General features: G+C 42.5%; 1 protein-coding gene and 1 long non-coding RNA gene across 2 annotated transcripts in view; one reads left to right on the forward strand and one right to left on the reverse strand.

The window, feature by feature from the left end:
• adcy2 (adenylate cyclase 2) overlaps window positions 1-20,276 on the reverse strand; it is a 463,739-nt gene that overhangs the window by 285,012 nt on the left and 158,451 nt on the right. The window lies entirely within an intron of this gene.
• Window positions 1,283-20,255, forward strand: LOC116990413. Its single transcript, XR_004416538.1, has 3 exons — window positions 1,283-1,377; window positions 13,505-13,508; window positions 20,245-20,255. It is a non-coding gene; the product is annotated as an uncharacterized LOC116990413 (long non-coding RNA).

A 20,276-nucleotide genomic window follows, 5' to 3' on the forward strand; every position in this document is an offset into this window, starting at 1 on the left:
AAAGCTTGTAGAGCAACTTAGCATGCAAAACCTGATTAAATGACTTGCTGAACACCAAATAGACATTTATGGTATAGACCTCATCAACCTTTTTGTTTACATCTTCATAAAACTCAACCAGATTCGTAAGAAACAAACTCTCACTCAACGAAAAGGATAAATATCAACATTAATTGATAGTTCAACCAAGACTGTTTATATGTTGCTAACCACTTTCATATCTTTGACCAGTTCTGAAAACAATAGTGTAGTTTGCAGTAATTTACTTTAGAACTAAATATAATTATTAAAATACATGAGTGATCATTCCATAATTCACATACTCAACATTCATGGGAAGCATATCTAGAAATTGCAGATCTGTATCCCGTGATATGCCATCCGTTCATATTAATGTCAGTCCTTACAAAATAATTTCTGCCAAGTAGGTGGAACTAATTTGTCTACCATTTGCATTTGTTCATGTTACCAAAATACATACTGTAAGTAACTGTCAGTCAAGGTTAACATAAGCTGCTGCATTTCTCTTGCCAGTAAACCATTTACTTCTGTGTTCCCAGGTTTCCATGGACTTCCGCTTAAATAAGTCTCAACTAATCATGTCTGAATTGTATTTCACTCTCTTTACATAACCCACAATTTTGTGACCTATTTCACGTTTAATTATCTATCAATCTTTAATAAAAAACTAGTCACTTTAAGATGAAATGTCTTGGAAGACATGTTTACTATCTTTTAACAGGAGCGGAATGACAAGCTGATTCATGGTGACATGGAATAATCAGACTTCTATTGCCACCAAATTTATTCAGAAAATCGTCTGAAAAGGTGAATGATAACACTAGTAAATATTGATCTTAGAGTCACTCAAATTTTCCCTTACGACAGATTGCTGATGCAGTCTTGTATGATCATGTGAATGCATTTATGAATGTACTATGAGCAATCATAGGTTAAATTTTCAACAATATAGATGCATCTTGCACTGCCTTGGTTCATTTTTTGATATGGGTGATATCATAGATAGCAAAGATGATTATCAGAAATTACAGCAGGATATTGAGCAGTTAGTCTAGTGGGCTGAGGAATGAAGTTTAATGTAGACAAGTGAGAGATGTTGCATTTTGGGAAGTCAAAAGTCAAAAAAGATGTTGCATTTTGGGAAGCAGGACCTTCACAGTAAATGCCAGGACCTTGGGAAGTGTTGTAGATCGGAAAGCTCTAAAGTGCAAGTGCATTGTTTCCTGAAAGTGGCAAGTGAGTTGAGAGGGTGATGAAGAAGACTTTTGGTACATTGGTCTTCATCAGTCAGGATATTGAGTATTTAAGTTGGGATGTTAAGTAACAGTTGTACAAGAAGTTGATGAGGCCACACTTGTAGTATTAAGTTCTGTTTAGGTCACCCTGCCATAGGAAGGATGCTGTTAAGGTGGAAAAAGTTTGGAAAAGATATTCAATGATATTTCAGAACATAATTTTCTGTACCAAATATGTACCAAATATGTAAATTGCAAAACATGATCACAAAATTCTGCAGAATAATAAGGTCATAAGTGAAAGGAGTAGAATTAGGCCATTCGGCCCATCAAGTGGACAAAGTAAGCATTATGACAAAATCCCAGTTACAAAGGTAAGAACATTATTTATGTACTGTATGAAACAATCCAAAATAATTTCATTCATCGATAACTAGATAAAGGCAATGAATTATTTTTATCAGATTTTCTTTTCATGTGTCATTTTATTTTCTACCATATTTGGAATTTTAATCAGCTGAGGGTTATTCTATTGATTGTATTATAATCTCCTGTTAAGATGTTGTGTTACTGGACTAGATCCTCATTTTGTGGAATCAAAAAATTGCTTTAGTCTCGAGTATTTTAAAATCAGACACATATAAACATTTGTATTGTGCACCCTATTCAATTAAATGCCTGCTTAAATTTCAGGCAAAAAAGGTTTTAAAAGATGTTGTCTGATCACCGTTATCATAGATTTCTACACAGTAGCTACAGGAATAAATATAGCCCAGATATAATGGGATGGTGTTCATTTGAACTTGAGCATGAATAAAGAAAAACAAGACCGAATACCTAATCTGGAGCCCCATGTATTAATGTGCAATGTAAATTAATTTCTGCGCTTACTTTCATACCTCATAATAAAATGGTGATTCATGCAACATGCTAAATTGAAATCAATGCTTCAGTGGACATGATACATAAGGGTTACATAAAGGGCAGAAAATGTACATGTCGATTTCATGATCACTCCTTCTGAATCTCCCATGTTAAAATTACGCTACATCTATTTGATTAAGAAATTGTGTGAGCCAGATTTTCATAGCACCCCTTGCACAGCTCCTGAACTATCCAATAAACTGTGCAAGTACTTTTCATTTCGCTGCGAAGTTTGTCGCATCTCATCATTGAGGCTCTCATGGACAATGGGTAGAATTGCTGCAAAATTAAATTTTGACAAGTTAAATTGTCGTCCCTCCAGTCACTAACTCTGGCCTTAAGTGGTTCAATGGAGTGCAGAGGTACACTACAGGAGCTGAAGTTGGTGAACAAAAGCAGGGCAGATGTGCCCAAGGGGTTTCAGCAGACTGGAGAAAAAGGGCTCATCCTTTAGACCCAATATCCCAGGTGTAGAGGTTCCAGCTCGATTCTTTAAACCTAGGCTTCAGATTCAAGCTCTCCGAAGAGCTCAGTCGCTGCAGACCATTATCAAAAGCAGTATAACAGAATTGTCATTTTTTTACATATGAAACTCCAGCAGCATACCTAGGCCTGTATTGCTGTGTCCTTATCACAGACATCTTAACCTTGAATCATTGTCTGTTAGCCAATGCCTGATATGGCAGTTTGCAGTCCATTGCTGCATAAGGGATCTCACTAATCCTCACTATTCGAGGAAAATTAATTTAATTTCCTTCCTATTTGGTAGCGAACACGGTCATTACCTATAAATGACTGTGTTTGCTACCAAATGAGAAGGAAATGACATTTATATTAGGTCATACATGATAGTAGTAGGATTAGGCCATTCGGCTCATCAAGTCTACTCCGCCATTCAATCATGGCTGATCTATCTCTCCCTCCTAACCCCATTCTCCTGCCTTCTCCCCATAACCTCTGACACCTGTTTTCCTCAAATAGTGAAGATATTAGATAATTATGGGTTTCCTTAAGGTACAGAGTTATAGACTCTATTCATGTGGTGATATGAGCTCCCTATATGTTCCCAACACTACATGTTTGCAAGAGCCATCATTGTCTTAACATCCAAATGGTCTCCAACCATGAGATGAAATTTATCAAAGTCAATTGTAGTTTTATGGGGCTCACATTATTTAATTATTTCAAATTCCATGTTTTCTGCCAATTTCAACTGATGAGCAATGTTCGATTCCACCTGCGACTCTTTAGAAAATGAAACGAATCCACGAATCCATGCAGCAAATCCAGAGCAATATTTAATCATGTATCTGGAGAGACTGCAGGAGTGAAGCACCACAATATTGCCTGGATTGAAGAGCTTCAGTTATGGTGACAGATTGGATAGGCTGGGCTTCTGGGAGGAACAAAAGAGCTGGAGGGTGACCTACACGTATCTGCATTCAGTGTTCTCAGTAACTGCTCCCATTCACTTACTGACCTGATTATCTTACTTATAGTTGTTTTTACCCTATTAGAGGCATCCTTAATCCTCCCTGTTTAGTTTAGTTCAGTTTTGTTTAGAGATATAGCGCGGGAACAGGTCCTTCGGCCCACAAACTTATACGTCTTTAGACTCTTTAGAGTGTGGGATGTAAGCGGAATAATGTATAAGAGTTGAGGTCATGATGCAGCTTTAAGAGACTTTGGTTAGGGCAGGAGCGGAAATCCCGGGGGGGGGGGGGAACAGTCCCCCCCCCCCATTTTTTGTAATCTGTATTTTAAAAGCCGGTGAAATCTCCGCTTTCCGCGAGACGGTGTGGGTGGGACTGCTGATCGGGGGCGCTGATTGGACGAGAGAGACGTCGGTCAGCAGGCAATGGGGGCAGGACATGGTAATTCAGCGCGGTAATTGGAGGAGGAACACGTGCCAAAACACTCTCGGCACAGACCTGTGCCTCATCCGCAGCCAGGATCAATCCCGGCTGTCCGGCACTGTCCCGTCCCTACTCGAGTGCCCCCTCCCCCCACGCCCGGGGGTGGCCAGAGATGTTGGAAGTCAGTTACTGGGAGTTGTGCCCCCAGGCCCACAGCCAGCGCAGAGAAGCAGCGCTAAACCCAGCTCAACTCTGCCTGTCCCGCCAGGTCAACCTACAGCCCTACCTGGGCTTGCGGGAAATATGGCCCAGGGTGCAGCCAGCGCGGAGAAGCAGCGCTGGTGTCCCGTCAGTCCAGGCAGGGCTGTAGGTTAACCTGGTGAGACAGGCAGAGTTGAGCTGCATTTAGCACTGGATTGAGCCTCCGAAGCCTCGCGTGTGTGTGTGTGTGTGTGTGTGTGTGTGTGTGTGTGTGTGTGTGTGTGTGTGTGTGTGTGTGTGTGTGTGTGTGTGTGTGTGTGTGTGTGTGAGAGTGTGCGCGTGTGCGCGCGGCTGCCAATAAATTGTGTCCCCCCCTGTCACCCGGTCCCCTCAATATTTTGATAGCGATTCCCGTGCCTGGGTTAGGCCACATTTGGAGTATTGTGTGCAGTTCTGGTCACCCCATTACATTAAAGATGTGGAGGCTTCGGTCAGAATGCTGCCTGGATTAGAGGGTATTAGCTACAAGGAAGGAGAGGTTTGGCTGATTTGGATTGTTTTCTCTGGAATGCTGGAGATTGAGCAGAGACCTAATAAAAGTACATAAAATTATGAGACAGGGTAGAGAGTAATTTTTTCCCAGGATGGAAATATCAAATACTAGAAGCCACAGTTTTAAGGTGATTTTAAGGAGATGTCAAAAGTGGAAGTATCAGATATGAACCAAGGAAAATGGACAGCTAGTAGGAATTGGCTGAACAGATGGATGGAAAGAGAATCATTGGGAATACGTCAAGAAAGAACAGGAATTATCCCCACTGTTATAGTTAGTATTTTTCACAACTAACATAACAAAACAAAATCACATGGTGACATTGTTGAGCCTCATCCAAGTGCACAAACAAACCTTCTGTGAACAGACAGCATGCAGTTATTAATTTTGGCAACAGCCTTGCACCTTTCATATTTCTATGTTGCATCAGTGAGTTAACAAACATACCGGTGTGATTTCAGTGGAAGAGGTATGGAAAGGTATGTATTTCTCTTTTCTTTTGTAAGAAAGTTAACCACTAGCAAATTACTGATGTTCATTCTCATGTTTGATTGTGTGTCAAACTAACAGTTCTGTCAGCATAAGGCAATAATATAAAAGGCAATAATATAAAGCTCTACTAAATTGACATTATGTCAACATTTTGGAAACTTGGTATTTTTTGTGCAGCAGCTCGCAATGTTGTTGGAACAAGTGAATGGCATCAACAATTTCTGTGACTTTCCATATTGCCTTTCATAGCTGATTGCTGACTTTATCTGAACACCTTTTAACCTCAACAACCTTTGTTTGAATACCTTCTAACCTCCACAACCTCTCTTGGAATAGTACCATTTAATTGTCTGTGCTTGTTTCAGGGCGATTAACCATACAGGGCGATTAACAATTACAGCACGGAAACAGGCCATCTCGACCCTTCTAGTCCGTGCCGAACACGTATTCTCCCCTAGTCCCATATACCTGCGCTCAGACCATAACCCTCCATTCCTTTCCCGTCCATATAACTATCCAATTTATTTTTAAATGATAAAAACGAACCTGCCTCCACCACCTTCACCGGAAGCTCATTCCACACAGCCACCACTCTCTGAGTAAAGAAGTTCCCCCTCATGTTACCCCTAAACTTCTGTCCCTTAATTCTCAAGTCATGTCCCCTTGTTTGAATCTTCCCTACTCTCAGTGGGAAAAGCTTATCCACGTCAACTCTGTCTATCCCTCTCATCATTTTAAAGACCTCTATCAAGTCCCCCTTTAACCTTCTGCGCTCCAAAGAATAAAGCCCTAACTTGTTCAACCTTTCTCTGTAACTTAGTTGCTGAAACTCAGGCAACATTCTAGTAAATCTCCTCTGTACTCTCTCTATTTTGTTGACCTTTTAATTTATCATTTGATTTGACTGAACTCATACTATATTTGACAGAGCATCAGAGTACTTCATATTTATATGAATTCATTTGAGTGCAATGCCTGTGCAACATTGGGAATGGGAAATCTGATTGGATGGATCCTTAGAGATTTCATCAAATAAGCTTTCTGCCTCCAGTTGTTTGTCACTCACATTTGAAGACATAATAGAAGAGGAAGTGTTGGAGGTCTTAAGAAGCATGAAGGTAAATAAATTCCTGGCATCTGGTCACATGCATCCTACAAGGTCAAGCCAGAGAAGGAATTGTGGAGAGAGATGCTTGTATCATCGATACCTAGTGGTGCCAGAGAGTGGAGAATGGCTAATGTTGTGCCTTTATTTAAGAAAAACTGCAAGGAAAAGCCTGAGAACTATGGAACTACAGCCTTATATCAGTATTGGATAAGTTATTGGAGTGGATTCTGAGTCAGGATCGACATGTATTTGGAAAGGCAAGGATATATTAGCGATAGTCAGTATGGCTTTGTGCTTGGAAAATCATGTCTCATCAGATGAAGTGAGATTTTTGAAGAGGTGACAAAGAATATTGATGAAAGCAGTGAGGTAGGAGTTATCAAGGCCATTGACAGGGTATTATATTCTGAAACGTTAGCCAATTGGATACAAAATTATCTTGAAGGTAGGCAAGAGTGGTAAAGGATAGACACAAAACGCTGAAGTAACTGGGTGAGGCAGCATCTCTGGAGAGAAGGAATGGGTGACGTTTTGGGTCGGGACCCTTCTTCAGACTGATGTCAGGGGAGGGGGCGGGACAAAGATAAAATGTAGTCGGAGACAGAAAGACTAATGGGAGAACTGGGAATGGGATGGAGAGAGAAAGCAAGAGCTTTCTGGTTAGAGAAGTCAATGTTCATACTGCTGGGGTGTAAACTACCCAAGGGAAATATGAGCTGCTGTTCCTCCAATTTGCGCTGGGCTTCACTCTGACAATGGACGAGGCCCAGGACAGAAAGGACAGGTTGGGAATGGGAGGGGGAGTTGAAGTACTGAGCGGAGGTGTCACTGAACTCTCGTCGGAGAGAGGAGCAGAATTTCTTCAAAGTAGACATACCTTGAGGAGATTTCTAGAGGGGGAGCAGTGAGAGTGGTTGTAGAGGGTTGTTTTTCACATTGGATTAATGCTGGGTCCGGTGTTGGTCATTAATTATAGGAATTATTTGGATGTGAATATATTATGGTTAGTAAGTTTGTGGATGATAATAATATTGGTGGTATACTGGGCAGGTAAAAAGTTATATTTGATTGCAACAGGATCCTGATTAACTGGGTCAATGAACCAAGAAATTGCAGATAGTTTAATGCAGCTTATTGCAAGGTGTTGCATTTTTATAGGATAAACAAGGGCTCAGTAAATGGTAAGACCCTCGGGAGTGTTGTAGAACAGAGAGGCATAGTTCATATTACTTCAACAGAAGTAAATAGTTCCATGAAGATGGCGTCACAAGTGGACAGAGTGAAGAATGTGTTTGGCATATTTCCCTTCATCAGACATGGCATAGATTACAAGAGTTGGGACGTCATGTTACAGCTGCTCAAGATATTGAAGACCATATATAGAGTAATGTGTACAATTCTGGTTGTTCTGTTATGGGGAGGATGGCATTAAACTGGAGAGCGTGCAAAAAAAGAAATACCAGGATATTACAGGGTCTAGAGAGTTTGGGTTATAAGGAGAGGCTGAAGGCTGAGAAAGTGAGAGAAAGAAAGTTGTGTTCGTGTAAAAGAGTGAACAATGAGAGAAAAAAACAGAGACCGATTGGTTAGAGAAAAGAATTAAGAAATAGACCCTGGAAAAGAAAGGAGGAAAAAGGAAAAAAAGGAGAAAAAAAACAAGGCGCTCTATTATAAAAACCGCGCAAAAGGGATATACCAACTTCATCTCTTTCCTCCCCCCTTACCAGATCCTGACACCATTTCTTTTTTGAAGTACTGATGCACCTTATTCTGTAGTAAGTCGATAAATGCAGACCACGTCGTTTGGAAGTGGTCTGATTTGCCTGCAAGGAGGAGTCTCATATCTTCCAGGTGTAATGTTTCAAACATATTTGAAATCCACATATTTAATGTTGGTATAGGAGCGTTCTTCCAGAATTTAAGTATAAGCTTTTTTCCCATTATTAGCCCATAATTAAATAGATTATTTTGAAACACATTTAGTTCAGGACTATATCTTGATGTGGAGGAGGCTGAGGGATAATCTTACAGAGGTATATAAAATGACTAGACTAAGTTGGGTCCCAGCATAACATGGGAGGGCTGGTCCCCCAACGCAATATTACACCTCTCCACCAATTCCAATATTGGTGTCCAGTGGGGTTGGTGGGTGGGGTTGGGGGCTTTCTGGAGCGCTCGTATGGGTGTTGTGGGCTGAAGGGACTGGTTTCCAGAGGGCTAGTATGGACATTGTGAATTCTTGGGCTGGCGACTCAGTCACTCAAGCCTGTTGCGCTGGCAGCTCACTCACTCATGGCTGGTGGGCTGGCAGTTGACTCACGGCTATTCCTTGAAATTCCATTTCAAGCCGGGTGCAAGGCCACCAAATTTAAGTGCAATTTCTTACCACTTCAAGCAGGGTGCAAGGCCACTAAAGACTCCCTCCTCCATCTTGCAGAGATTGAGCCACGCCTACACTTCTGGGTTTCATAGTCCCTCCCCCTTCCACCAGAAGGGGCGTGGCCTTCATGGCGTGATTGACAGGAGAGAGAATCTCAACATTTTTAAAATACTAATAACTCTTTTATTTTTAATCGATGGGAAAAATCCTCAGCACCTGATGAGTGGAGGGGGACTCTGAGTAAGATGGCCAAAAATCACAGCCGTACATGGTAGCGTTTTTTCTAAAATCAATATAAAGTGTAAACAGGAAGTGGTCAAGATTAGACTTTTAATTATATATAGAAGGCAAGGCAACTTTAATTAGGCTGGGCACAAAAAAACACAAAGTGCTGGAGTCTGAAGAATGGTCCTGACCCAGTGTCACCTATCCTTTTGATGCTGCATGACCCACTGAGTTACTTCAACTGTGTCTACATTCTTTTACCAGCAGATGTAGGTTTAAAGTGAGAGGGGAAAGATTTAAAAGTGACCGTACGGTCAACTTTTTTTTAAACAGAATGGGTGATGCATACATTGAATGAGTTGCCAGTGGAAGAGGCAGGTACTTTTACAACATTTAAAATTATGATACTTAGACAGTTACAAGGAAAGGAACGGGCCGAGCGCAAGCAAGATTAACTAGCTTGCTTAGGCAAATAGGATGGTATAGGCAAGTTGGGCTGAAGGGGCTATTTCCGTACTTTATAGCTCTATGCTCTATGATTCTTGACTCAGTTAAGCAGATTTCTTCCTACACTCCAATATTTTGATAACCATAAAAAAGATGTGCTCAAATAAAATCTAAAATAAAGTTTTACTTTTTTTGATTATTCTTCACCAAGATTTCTCGTTGTAATATTTTTTTAATTAACCATCATTTGTTGGAGACATAAGGTCAAACTTGGACCGGCAGCGCAACAATACCTGACTGGCACCATGTAGCCCTGCTCATTCTATTATAAAAGGAAGTCAATCTTGACACAAATTGCATGTTGATCACTCAATCACTATCAATGCTGTTACATCAGTTGAATACCATACAGGTTACTTGTTCAATGTTTCATACCAATTCATTTCAAACTAAACAATCAAGAATTATTTCAAAGATGCTGACCCTGACATGTACTTGTTGGTATTAAATTATCACCATGAATAAAAAGAAGCAAATGTAATACATTTATTGAACTTATAGACACAATAGTACAGCATAAGAACAGACCCAATGTGTCACCAAATTAAACTCAACCCTTCTGCTTCCATATGCTGCATATCCATGTGCCTATCTAAAAGCCTCTCAATTCCACTATTGCAACTGCTTCCACCACCACACTTGGCAGTGCATTCCGGGCACCTACAACGGTGTGTAAAAAGTTTGTCCCGTACATATTCTTTAACCTTGCCTCCTCACACCTTAAAGCTATATGCACTAGTATTTGACACTTAAATTCATCGAAAAAGGTTATGACTGTCTATGTTTCTTGTCATTTTATAAACTTCTATCAGGTCTCCCCTCAATCTTCTGCAAATAAAACAATTCAAGTTTGTCCAAGAAAATATTGGATTAACAGTATTTACAGGGGTGAGACAACATCCCTGGAGAACATGGATAGGTGATGTTTCGGGTCGGGACCCTTCTCCAAGTTTGTCCAACCTCTCTTTATAATTTAAACCCTCTAATCTGAGCAGCATCCGGCTAAAATCTTTCTAAACTCCGAACCCTCCACATTCTTCCTGTAACGGGACAACTAGAACTTCACACAATACTCCAAATGTGCCCTAAACAAAGTTTTATAAAGCTGTGACATAACTTCTTCATTCTTATATTCTATGCCCTGCTCATTGAAGACAAACAGACCATAGGGTCTCGACCCGAAACATAGCCTATTTCCTTCGCTCCATAGATGCTGCCTCACTCGCTGAGTTTCTCCAGCATTTTTGTCTATCTTGCAGTTCCTTCTTAAACATACAATTTCTTTATCACTCTATCAAATTATGTTGCTACTTTCAGGGAGTGATGGGCTGGGGACCCCAATCCATTGTATATCAATGCCATTAAAGGGCCTGTCCCACTTAGGCGACTTATTAGGCGAGTGCAGGAGACCCCGTGCTCGCCACATGTTCGCTGGTGGTCTCTGGTGATTCTCCTTCGTGGTCGCGAGGAGTTCCCGCATTCTGGGAACTTGTCGCGGCCTCAGTATGGTCGCCGCACATTTTTCAACATGTTGAAAATTGGTCGCCATGGAGAAAATCGATACTTTTGTAGTCGTAGGTGCAGTTGTAGTGGGGTCCAGTTAGTCGTACGTAGTTTTAGTTAATCTCCTTTGCTGACCAGGCATTTTCATTGGCTGATTGGGGGAAAAAACCCCACAAGTTTTCAGAACCAAGGAAAACCGACCGGTAATGTTAAATGCCCGCTAAACTTCACAGCTCTGTATCTCTGGCTTATTACAAGTTGTCTGGCTTCTTAAAAGTGTCTCCACTCGTTCTGTCCCCTTCTCCCCTCCCCCCTCTTTTAAAGGACTTACCGTCTTAACCTTCCTGTACATCGCAGTGTGTGTCTGTATCACCTTGGCTTTGCACCGTGTGAATTTTAGACAGCACTCCCCCGCTCGCCCTGGCCCCCGCCTTTGCGATGTGTTTGTGTGTATGTGTGTGTGTTCCACTCTGACACTCGCCATTCCAGTTCCCGGTTTTTCAGGCGAGTGCCGCGAACTTGACAGTCGAGTGGAGTCTGCTGTAAAATCGCCCAAGTGGGACAGACCCTTAAGGATCCTGCTATTAACTGTGTACTTTCCCCTTGCATCTGATCTCCCACAGTGAAGCACCTTACACTTGCTCCGATTAAGCTCTATCTCTCATATCTGCAACTGAGCTATGTCCTGCTGTATCCTTTTATAGCCTTTCTTATTGTCCACAACTTCACAAACATTTACAATTATAAAGATCATAAACATCAATTATGCATGCACAATAACTTTATTAACCTAGCAAAATTCAAAATCACCTGTGCAGGTTTAGGATGTAAGAAAAAAAATTGCAGCATTTACTGAATTTTATTCTCACACTGATCCATTTTTTTTCAAATTACAAAATAAAACATCAAAAACAGAGCTATCTTTACATGTAGCTGTTATGGTGCTTGATCAGGTCCCACAACTGGGAATGAACAAATTGTACAGTGGCTGTAATAACATACTTTTAACTCTCTGGATACAGTAATCTACAGAGGACTGCTGTGCCGCCTACATCGACAGTACATTGACTTCAACTATTCAAAGAAGAACTTAAACATGAGACATTTTCCCACCTACTACCTACATCAACCCACTTGTTTGGAAACTGTTTATTATAAATGCTGCAGAGAGGAAAATGCAAAAGATTGTGGTGAAGGGATCATACTTTGTTCAAGAACGCTGTTTTGCTATTAAAAAATTGTTGGTTTCGGAAAGACTACTTTCAAGAATCCTTTTGTGAGTGGTATCAATTAGATTTCCCCATACGTTCATGCCTTTCACATGTTTATGCCCTCTCTAACTAAAGGATTAGGTTGTCTTCTGTTGGAACTCAAACAAAAAATTGTTCAAGTCAAGTCAAGTCAAGTTTATTTGCCACATACACATACGAGATGTGCAGTGAAATGAAAGTGGCAATGCTCGCGGACTTTTGTGCTAAAAGACAAACAACCAAACAACCAAACAAACTATAAACATAATCATAACACACATATTCTTTTACATAATAAATAATGGAAGGAAAAAACGTTGAGTAGAATTAGTCCCTGGTGAGATAGGCGTTTACAGTCTGAATGGCCTCTGGGAAGAAACTCCTTCTCAACCTCTCCGTTCTCACCACATGGCAACGGAGGCGTTTGCCTGACCGTAGCAGCTGGAACAGTCCGTTGCAGGGGTGGAAGGGGTCTCTCATGATATTGTTGGCTCTGGAGTTGCACCTCCTGATGTATAGTTCCTGCAGGGGGGCAAGTGAAGTTCCCATAGTGCGTTCGGCCGAACGCACTACTCTCTGCAGAGCCTTCTTGTCCTTGGCAGAGCAATTCCCAAACCAGATGGTAATGTTCCCGGACAAGATGCTTTCCACCGCCGCTGTGTAGAAGCACTGGAGGATCCTCGGAGACACTCTGAATTTCCTCAATTGCCTGAGGTGGTAAAGGCGCTGCCTTGCCTTACTCACGAGTGCTGAGGCGTGTGATGCCCATGTCATATCCTCGGAGATGTGGACTCCCAGATATTTAAAACAGTTCACCCTATCCACAGGATCCCCATTTATCCTCAATGGAGTGTACGTCCTCGGATGATGTGCCCTCCTAAAGTCCATGATCAGCTCCTTCGTTTTTTTTTAAGTTCAAGAGGAGGCTGTTATCCTGGCACCAGAGTGCTAGACCAGCCACCTCCTCCCGGCAGGCCTTCTCGTCGTTGTCTGAGATCAGGCCCACCACCACAGTGTCATCAGCAAACTTAATTATTGAGGTGGAGCTGAACCTAGCCACACAGTCATGTGTGTACAGGGAGTACAATAGGGGGCTAAGGACGCAACCCTGGGGCGATCCTGTGCTCAGGGTGAGGGACTTCGATGTATTCCCTCCCATCTTGACTACCTGGGGCCTGGCGGTGAGAAAGTCCAGGACCCAGGCACACAGTGAGGTGTTGAGCCCCAATTCCATTAGCTTCCCGGCCAGTCTGGTGGGGACTATCGTGTTGAAGGCTGAACTGAAGTCTATGAACAACATCCTCACGTAGCCCCCCTTCTGCCTGTCCAGATGGGAGAGAGCGGTGTGCAAGACCTGGGAGACCGCATCATCCGTGGATCTGTTTGGACGGTATGCGAACTGCAACGGGTCCATGTTCCGAGGGAGGAAGGCGCAGATGTGTTTCTTCACCAGCCTCTCAAACCATTTCATGACTACCGAGGTAAGGGCCACCGGACGGTAGTAATTCAGACAGGCTGGGGAGGCATTTTTTGGTACCGGTACAATGATGGATTTTTTGAAGCAGGCAGGGACCACGGACTTGTCCAGGGAGAGGTTGAATAGTGTAGTGAGCACTGGAGCTAGCTGCGTAGCACAGGACTTGAGTACTTGCCCCGAGATGCCTTCGGGGCCTGCAGCTTTTCTCGTGTTCACCCGTGTCAGAGCCCTCCTCACGTCGTGCTCGGACAGCGTTGAGGTATAATTCCTCTTTGGTCTCATGTATTGTTCCCAAGCAGGAGGGGCATGCATCGTTGATTGTGTTGTGTTGGTTCCATGTTCGATTAAACTGGAGTGTAATGAAACATTTCCGTAACTCACAAGGGACATTCACTGTGATGCCAGATTTCTTGAAAAAAAAGGTCTTCTTTCAGTTTGGCTTACCCATCAAGTTTAGTTTTTAGAGATACAGACCCTTTGGCCCACCGAGTCCGCACCGACCAGTGATCCCTGCACATTAACATTATCCTACACATACTAGAGACAATTTACACTTATGCCAAGCCAATGAACCTACTAACTTATCATTTTACTTTTCCTACCTGTCATGTTTCCCTTTTGGGCACCAATACCAATGACAAAGCATCGGAGTTACTGGTCATAACATAGTTATGGTCAGCTCTCTTGCAGTTGTGATTCACTGTAAGAGTGCTGGTGTTCCAGTCCCTGAATTTTTATATTGAGGAACAGAAAATGCCCGTGCGTGATCTTTGAAAAAAACATTCAGTTTATTATAAATAATTAACAACTACTGTATATCAGCTATTGAAATTAGTTGTGTAAAATACATTTACACGTTATTTATATTATTTGCAGTTTATATTGTTTTGCAGTCTCTCCAGCAAGTCCTAAAAGATCTTTTATTAAAGTGATAATTAATGGTATGAACAATCCTCTTTTGCCTTCTTTACACCTGCATGCGTAGCACTCGGAGTAAATTGGTAAAAAGTGTGAAGTTTGAGTCAGAAGTGTTTGGAGATTTCAATTGTAATCCCTGATGCTGTAAACGGTTACTGGCAGCTATTCATTTTTGTTGGCTCATTGCCCATAAAAGGTCAAGATTTATTTCCTACTGCCTCTGAGATGTAGAGAATACTCTGAACATTTCACTTACTCCACTGGTGGTTTTATTTAAAGGTCAGAGGACTCAAAGGAGGACTATTAGAGTCAGATATTATCCTTGAACATAGAATATAGCCAGAAATCATGAGCATATGTTATGAAATAAGAATAAAATGTATGCACCATCAAGGATATCATACTTTGCACATACTCAACAAAATGTGGGGTGAGTCATCTGTTGATACTGACAATGAAAGTTGCACCTGCATACACCCAAGTATAAATGCATTTTCGGCCACCACAGGGGAATTTAAGTTATGAAATGTAGCATTGATTAGAGATTTAGTTTGCTCTTGGTTATTTTTAGAGGCTAAAAGGTGCTGGTTCCGAGGATGCTCAATATAGAATGAAGATGGAGCATCTAGTATGATACCTTGGTTTTCATGATCGAAATTGGTATGCTGCTTTGACCGTTGATTGCAAATTTGCTGAAGACAGTAGTTAATACATTCAGTAAAAATTGTCAGTACACTCTATAGCGGTGGGGTACATGGGGAGATTCATACCATTATCTTGCAGAATAATACTTAAGCAACTGGATAGCAAGACCAAATGGTGCAATGGAAGCATGACTTTCCTACATACTGTACTACCTCCTTGCCTGGGCAAAAAGGTCATGTGGCAACCAAGAGAACCATCAGAGAAGCAGTTGTTGGAACAATATAGAAGGCTGAATAGTGAGAACAGAGTGGAAATAAGATGGAGAATTAAAGGTGGGGACAATTAGAAATTCAGGGTCACACTGTAGATTGAATGGTGGGGATCAATAGTATAGTAACTCAATCTACTTTTAGTTTCTGCAATCTGGAGGACACATTGTGAGTATGAATGCTATAACAGATTAGTTAAAGGCTAGAGCTAAACCATATAACCATATAACAATTACAGCGCGGAAACAGGCCATCTCGGCCCTTCTAGTCCGTGCCGAACACTTATTCTCCCCTAGTCCCATCTACCTGCACTCAGACCATAACCCTCCATTCCTTTCCCATCCATATAACTATCCAATTTATTTTTAAATGATAAAATCAAACCTGCCTCCACCACTTCCACTGGAAGCTCATTCCACACAGCTACCACTCTCTGAGTAAAGAAGTTCCCCCTCATGTTACTCCTAAACTTCTGTCCCTTAATTCTCAAGTCATGTCCTCTTGTTTGAATCTTCCCTACTCTCAGTGGGAAAAGCTTAACCACGTCAACTCTGTCTATCCCTCTCATCATTTTAAAGACCTCTATCAAGTCCCCCCTTAACCTGGGAACTAAAGATTCATAGGAATATAGAGCACAGAACAGTACAGCCCAGGAACCTGCCCTTCTGCCCACGATGTTTGTGCTGAACATGTCCACTCAAATTAATCCCTTCTGACTGCATGTGTTACATTTTCCTCCATTTGAATGTTTGAGTTTTCCACTCTGAGAAAAAGGTTCTGTCTATCTACTCTATGACACATCTATCTATCTATACTATTACTAAAACTCTCATCTTGACCACTTCCGGTCGGCGTTGTAATTAAATTTGCGCAAAAACGCTACCCTATATCGCTAGAATTTTTTCGCCACCTTAATCACCGTTCTCCCCTACTCCAAGACACCAAGTTTTGTTCCGATCAGTGAAATATGAGAAAAGTTATGACGGTTTTAAAAAATCGTGAGATTTGCATTGGTCTACTCACCTGTCTCACCATGAAGATAACGCCCCTTCCGGCACCCGCTGGAGAATAAAGCCCCAGAGGCGGGGCTGATTAAACAAGTCGTGCTAATTGAGTCCGCAAGAGTGTAGTCGGGTAAGCCGCTGTGTGGTGTCGGGAAAGCCACTGTGTGGAGTGGGGTAAGCCGCTGTGTGGAATCGGGAGGGGCAGTGTGGTGCCGCGGCCAATGGCTGCTGAGTGGATTCCCTCCGCCCCCACACACCCCCCCCTTCCCACAAACCCCCCCTTCCTCCTTCCCCACACACCCCCCCCCCCCCCCCCCCACACCCACACCCCCCTTTATCTCTCCCCATTCCTCCTCCTCGAAGGGCCGAATAGCCTACCCCTGCACCTATTTTCTATGTTTCTATGAACGTTTAAGAAGCCTGTAGGCAGGTACGTGGATAGGATAAGTTTAGAGGGATATGGGGCAAATGTAGGGAGGTGGGACTAGTGTAGATAGAAACATAGAAACATAGAAATTAGGTGCAGGAGTAGGCCATTCGGCCCTTCGAGCCTGCACCGCCATTCAATATGATCATGGCTGATCATCCAACTCAGTATCCCGTACCTGCCTTCTCTCCATACCCTCTGATCCCCTTAGCCACAAGGGCCACATCTAACTCCCTCTTAAATATAGCCAATGAACTGGCCTCGACTACCCTCTGTGGCAGGGAGTTCCAGAGATTCACCACTCTCTGTGTGAAAAAAGTTCTTCTCATCTCGGTTTTAAAGGATTTCCCCCTTATCCTTAAGCTGTGACCCCTTGTCCTGGACTTCCCCAACATCGGGAGCAATCTTCCTGCATCTAGCCTGTCCAACCCCTTAAGAATTTTGTAAGTTTCTATAAGATCCCCTCTCAATCTCCTAAATTCTAGAGAGTATAAACAAAGTCTATCCAGTCTTTCTTCATAAGACAGTCCTGACATCCCAGGAATCAGTCTGGTGAACCTTCTCTGCACTCCCTCTATGGCAATAATGTCCTTCCTCAGATTTGGAGACCAAAACTGTACGCAATACTCCAGGTGTGGTCTCACCAAGACCCTATACAACTGCAGTAGAACCTCCCTGCTCCTATACTCAAATCCTTTTGCTATGAAAGCTAACATACCATTCGCTTTCTTCACTGCCTGCTGCACCTGCATGCCCACTTTCAATGACTGGTGTACCATGACACCCAGGTCTCGCTGCATCTCCCCTTTTCCTAGTCTGCCACCATTTAGATAATAGTCTGCTTTCCTGTTTTTGCCACCAAAATGGATAACCTCACATTTATCCACATTATACTGCATCTGCCAAACATTTGCCCACTCACCCAGCCTATCCAAGTCACCTTGCAGTCTCCTTACACCACATCCACTGGTTCTCCCCTATCCACGCTACTAGTTACATCCTCGAAAAATTCTATAAGATTCGTCAGACATGATTTACCTTTTGTAAATCCATGCTGACTTTGTCCAATGATTTCACCACTTTCCAAATGTGCTGCTATCCCATCTTTAATAACTGACTCTAGCAGTTTCCCCACTGCCGATGTTAGACTAACTGGTCTGTAATTCCCCGTTTTCTCTCTCCCTCCCTTCTTAAAAAGTGGGGTTACGTTTGCTACCCGCCAATCCTCAGGAACTACTCCAGAATCTAAAGAGTTTTGAAAGATTATTACTAATGCATCCACTATTTCTGGAGCTACTTCCTTAAGTACTCTGGGATGCAGCCTATCTGGCCCTGGGGATTTATCGGCCTTTAATCCATTTAATTTACCCAACACCACTTCCCGGCTAACCTGGATTTCACTCAATTCCTCCAACTCCTTTGACCCGCGGTCCCCTGCTATTTCCGGCAGATTATTTATGTCTTCCTTAGTGAAGACGGAACCAAAGTAGTTATTCAATTGGTCCGCCATATCCTTGTTCCCCATGATCAACTCACCCGTTTCTGACTGCAAGGGACCTACATTTGTTTTAACTAATCTCTTTCTTTTCACATATCTATAAAAACTTTTGCAGTCAGTTTTTATGTTCCCTGCCAGTTTTCTTTCATAATCTATTTTTCCTTTCCTAATTAAGCCCTTTGTCCTCCTCTGCTGGTCTCTGAATTTCTCCCAGTATGCTGCTTTTTCTGGCTAATTTGTACGCATCATCCTTCGCTTTGATACTATCCCTGATTTCCCTTGTTATCCACGGATGCACTACCTTCCCTGATTTATTCTTTTGCCAAACTGGGATGAACAATTTTTGTAGTTCATCCATGCAGTCTTTAAATGTCTTCCATTGCATATCCACCGTCAACCCTTTTAGAATTAATTGCCAGTCAATCTTGGCCAATTCATGTCTCATACCCTCAAAGTTACCTTTCTTTAAGTTCAGAACCATTGTTTCTGAATTAACAATGTCACTCTCCATCCTAATGAAGAACTCAACCATATTATGGTCACTCTTGCCCAAGGGGGCACGTACAACAAGACTGCTAACTAACCCTTCCTCATTACTCAATACCCAGTCTAAAATAGCCTGCTCTCTCGTTGGTTCCTCTACATGTTGATTTAGATAACTATCCCGCATACATTCCAAAAAATCCTCTTCCTCAGCACCCCTGCCAATTTGATTCACCCAATCTATATGTAGATTGAAGTCACCCATTATAACGGTTTTGCCTTTGTCGCACGCATTTCTAATTTCCTGTTTGATACCATCTCCAACTTCACTACTACTGTTAGGTGGCCTGTACACAACACCCACCAGCGTTTTCTGCCCCTTAGTGTTTCGCAGCTCTACCCATACCGATTCCACATCCTGCAAACTAATGTCCTTCCTTTCCATTGCGTTAATCTCCTCTCTAATCAGCAACGCTACCCCACCTCCTTTTCCTTTCTCTCTATCCCTCCTGAATATTGAATATCCCTGGATGTTCAGCTCCCAGCCTTGGTCACCCTGGAGCCATGTCTCCGTGATCCCAACTATATCATAGTCATTAATAGCTATCTGCACATTCAACTCATCCACCTTATTACGAATGCTCCTTGCATTGAGACACAAAGCCTTCAGGCTTGTTTTTACAACACTCTTACCCCTTATACAATTTTGTTGAAAAGTGGCCCTTTTTGATTTTTGCCCTGGATTTTCCGGCCTGCCACTTTTACTTTTCACCTTGCTACCTATTGCTTCTACCCTCATTTTACACCCCTCTGTCTCTACGCTCACACATTTAAGAAACCCTTTCCCTTTAACTCCATCCTCCACTAGCCCATTCGACACCCCACCCCCCTTATTCAGTTTAAAACCACCCGTGTAGCAGTGGCAAACCTGCCTGCCAGAATGCTGGTCCCACACCTGTTAAGATGCAACCCGTCCCTTTTGTACAGTTCCCCCTTACCCCAAAACAGATCCCAGTGATCTAAGAATCTAAATCCCTGCCCCGTGCACCAGTTCCTCAGCCACACGTTCAGGTCCCGTATCCCCTGTTCCTGCTCTCGCCAGCACGAGGAACTGGAAGCAAACCGGAGATAACAACCCTGGAGGTCCTGCTTTTCAGCATTTTTCCGAGCTCGCTAAAGTCACGCTGCAGAATATTCATCCCCTTCTTTCCGACATCGTTTGTGCCGACATGCACTACCACTTCCGGATGTTCACCTTCGCCCTTGAGGATTTTCTGCACTCTGTCCGTGACATCCTGGA

Source organism: Amblyraja radiata, chromosome 2, assembly GCF_010909765.2.
Source record: "Amblyraja radiata isolate CabotCenter1 chromosome 2, sAmbRad1.1.pri, whole genome shotgun sequence".
NCBI classification, from domain to species: domain Eukaryota; kingdom Metazoa; phylum Chordata; class Chondrichthyes; order Rajiformes; family Rajidae; genus Amblyraja; species Amblyraja radiata.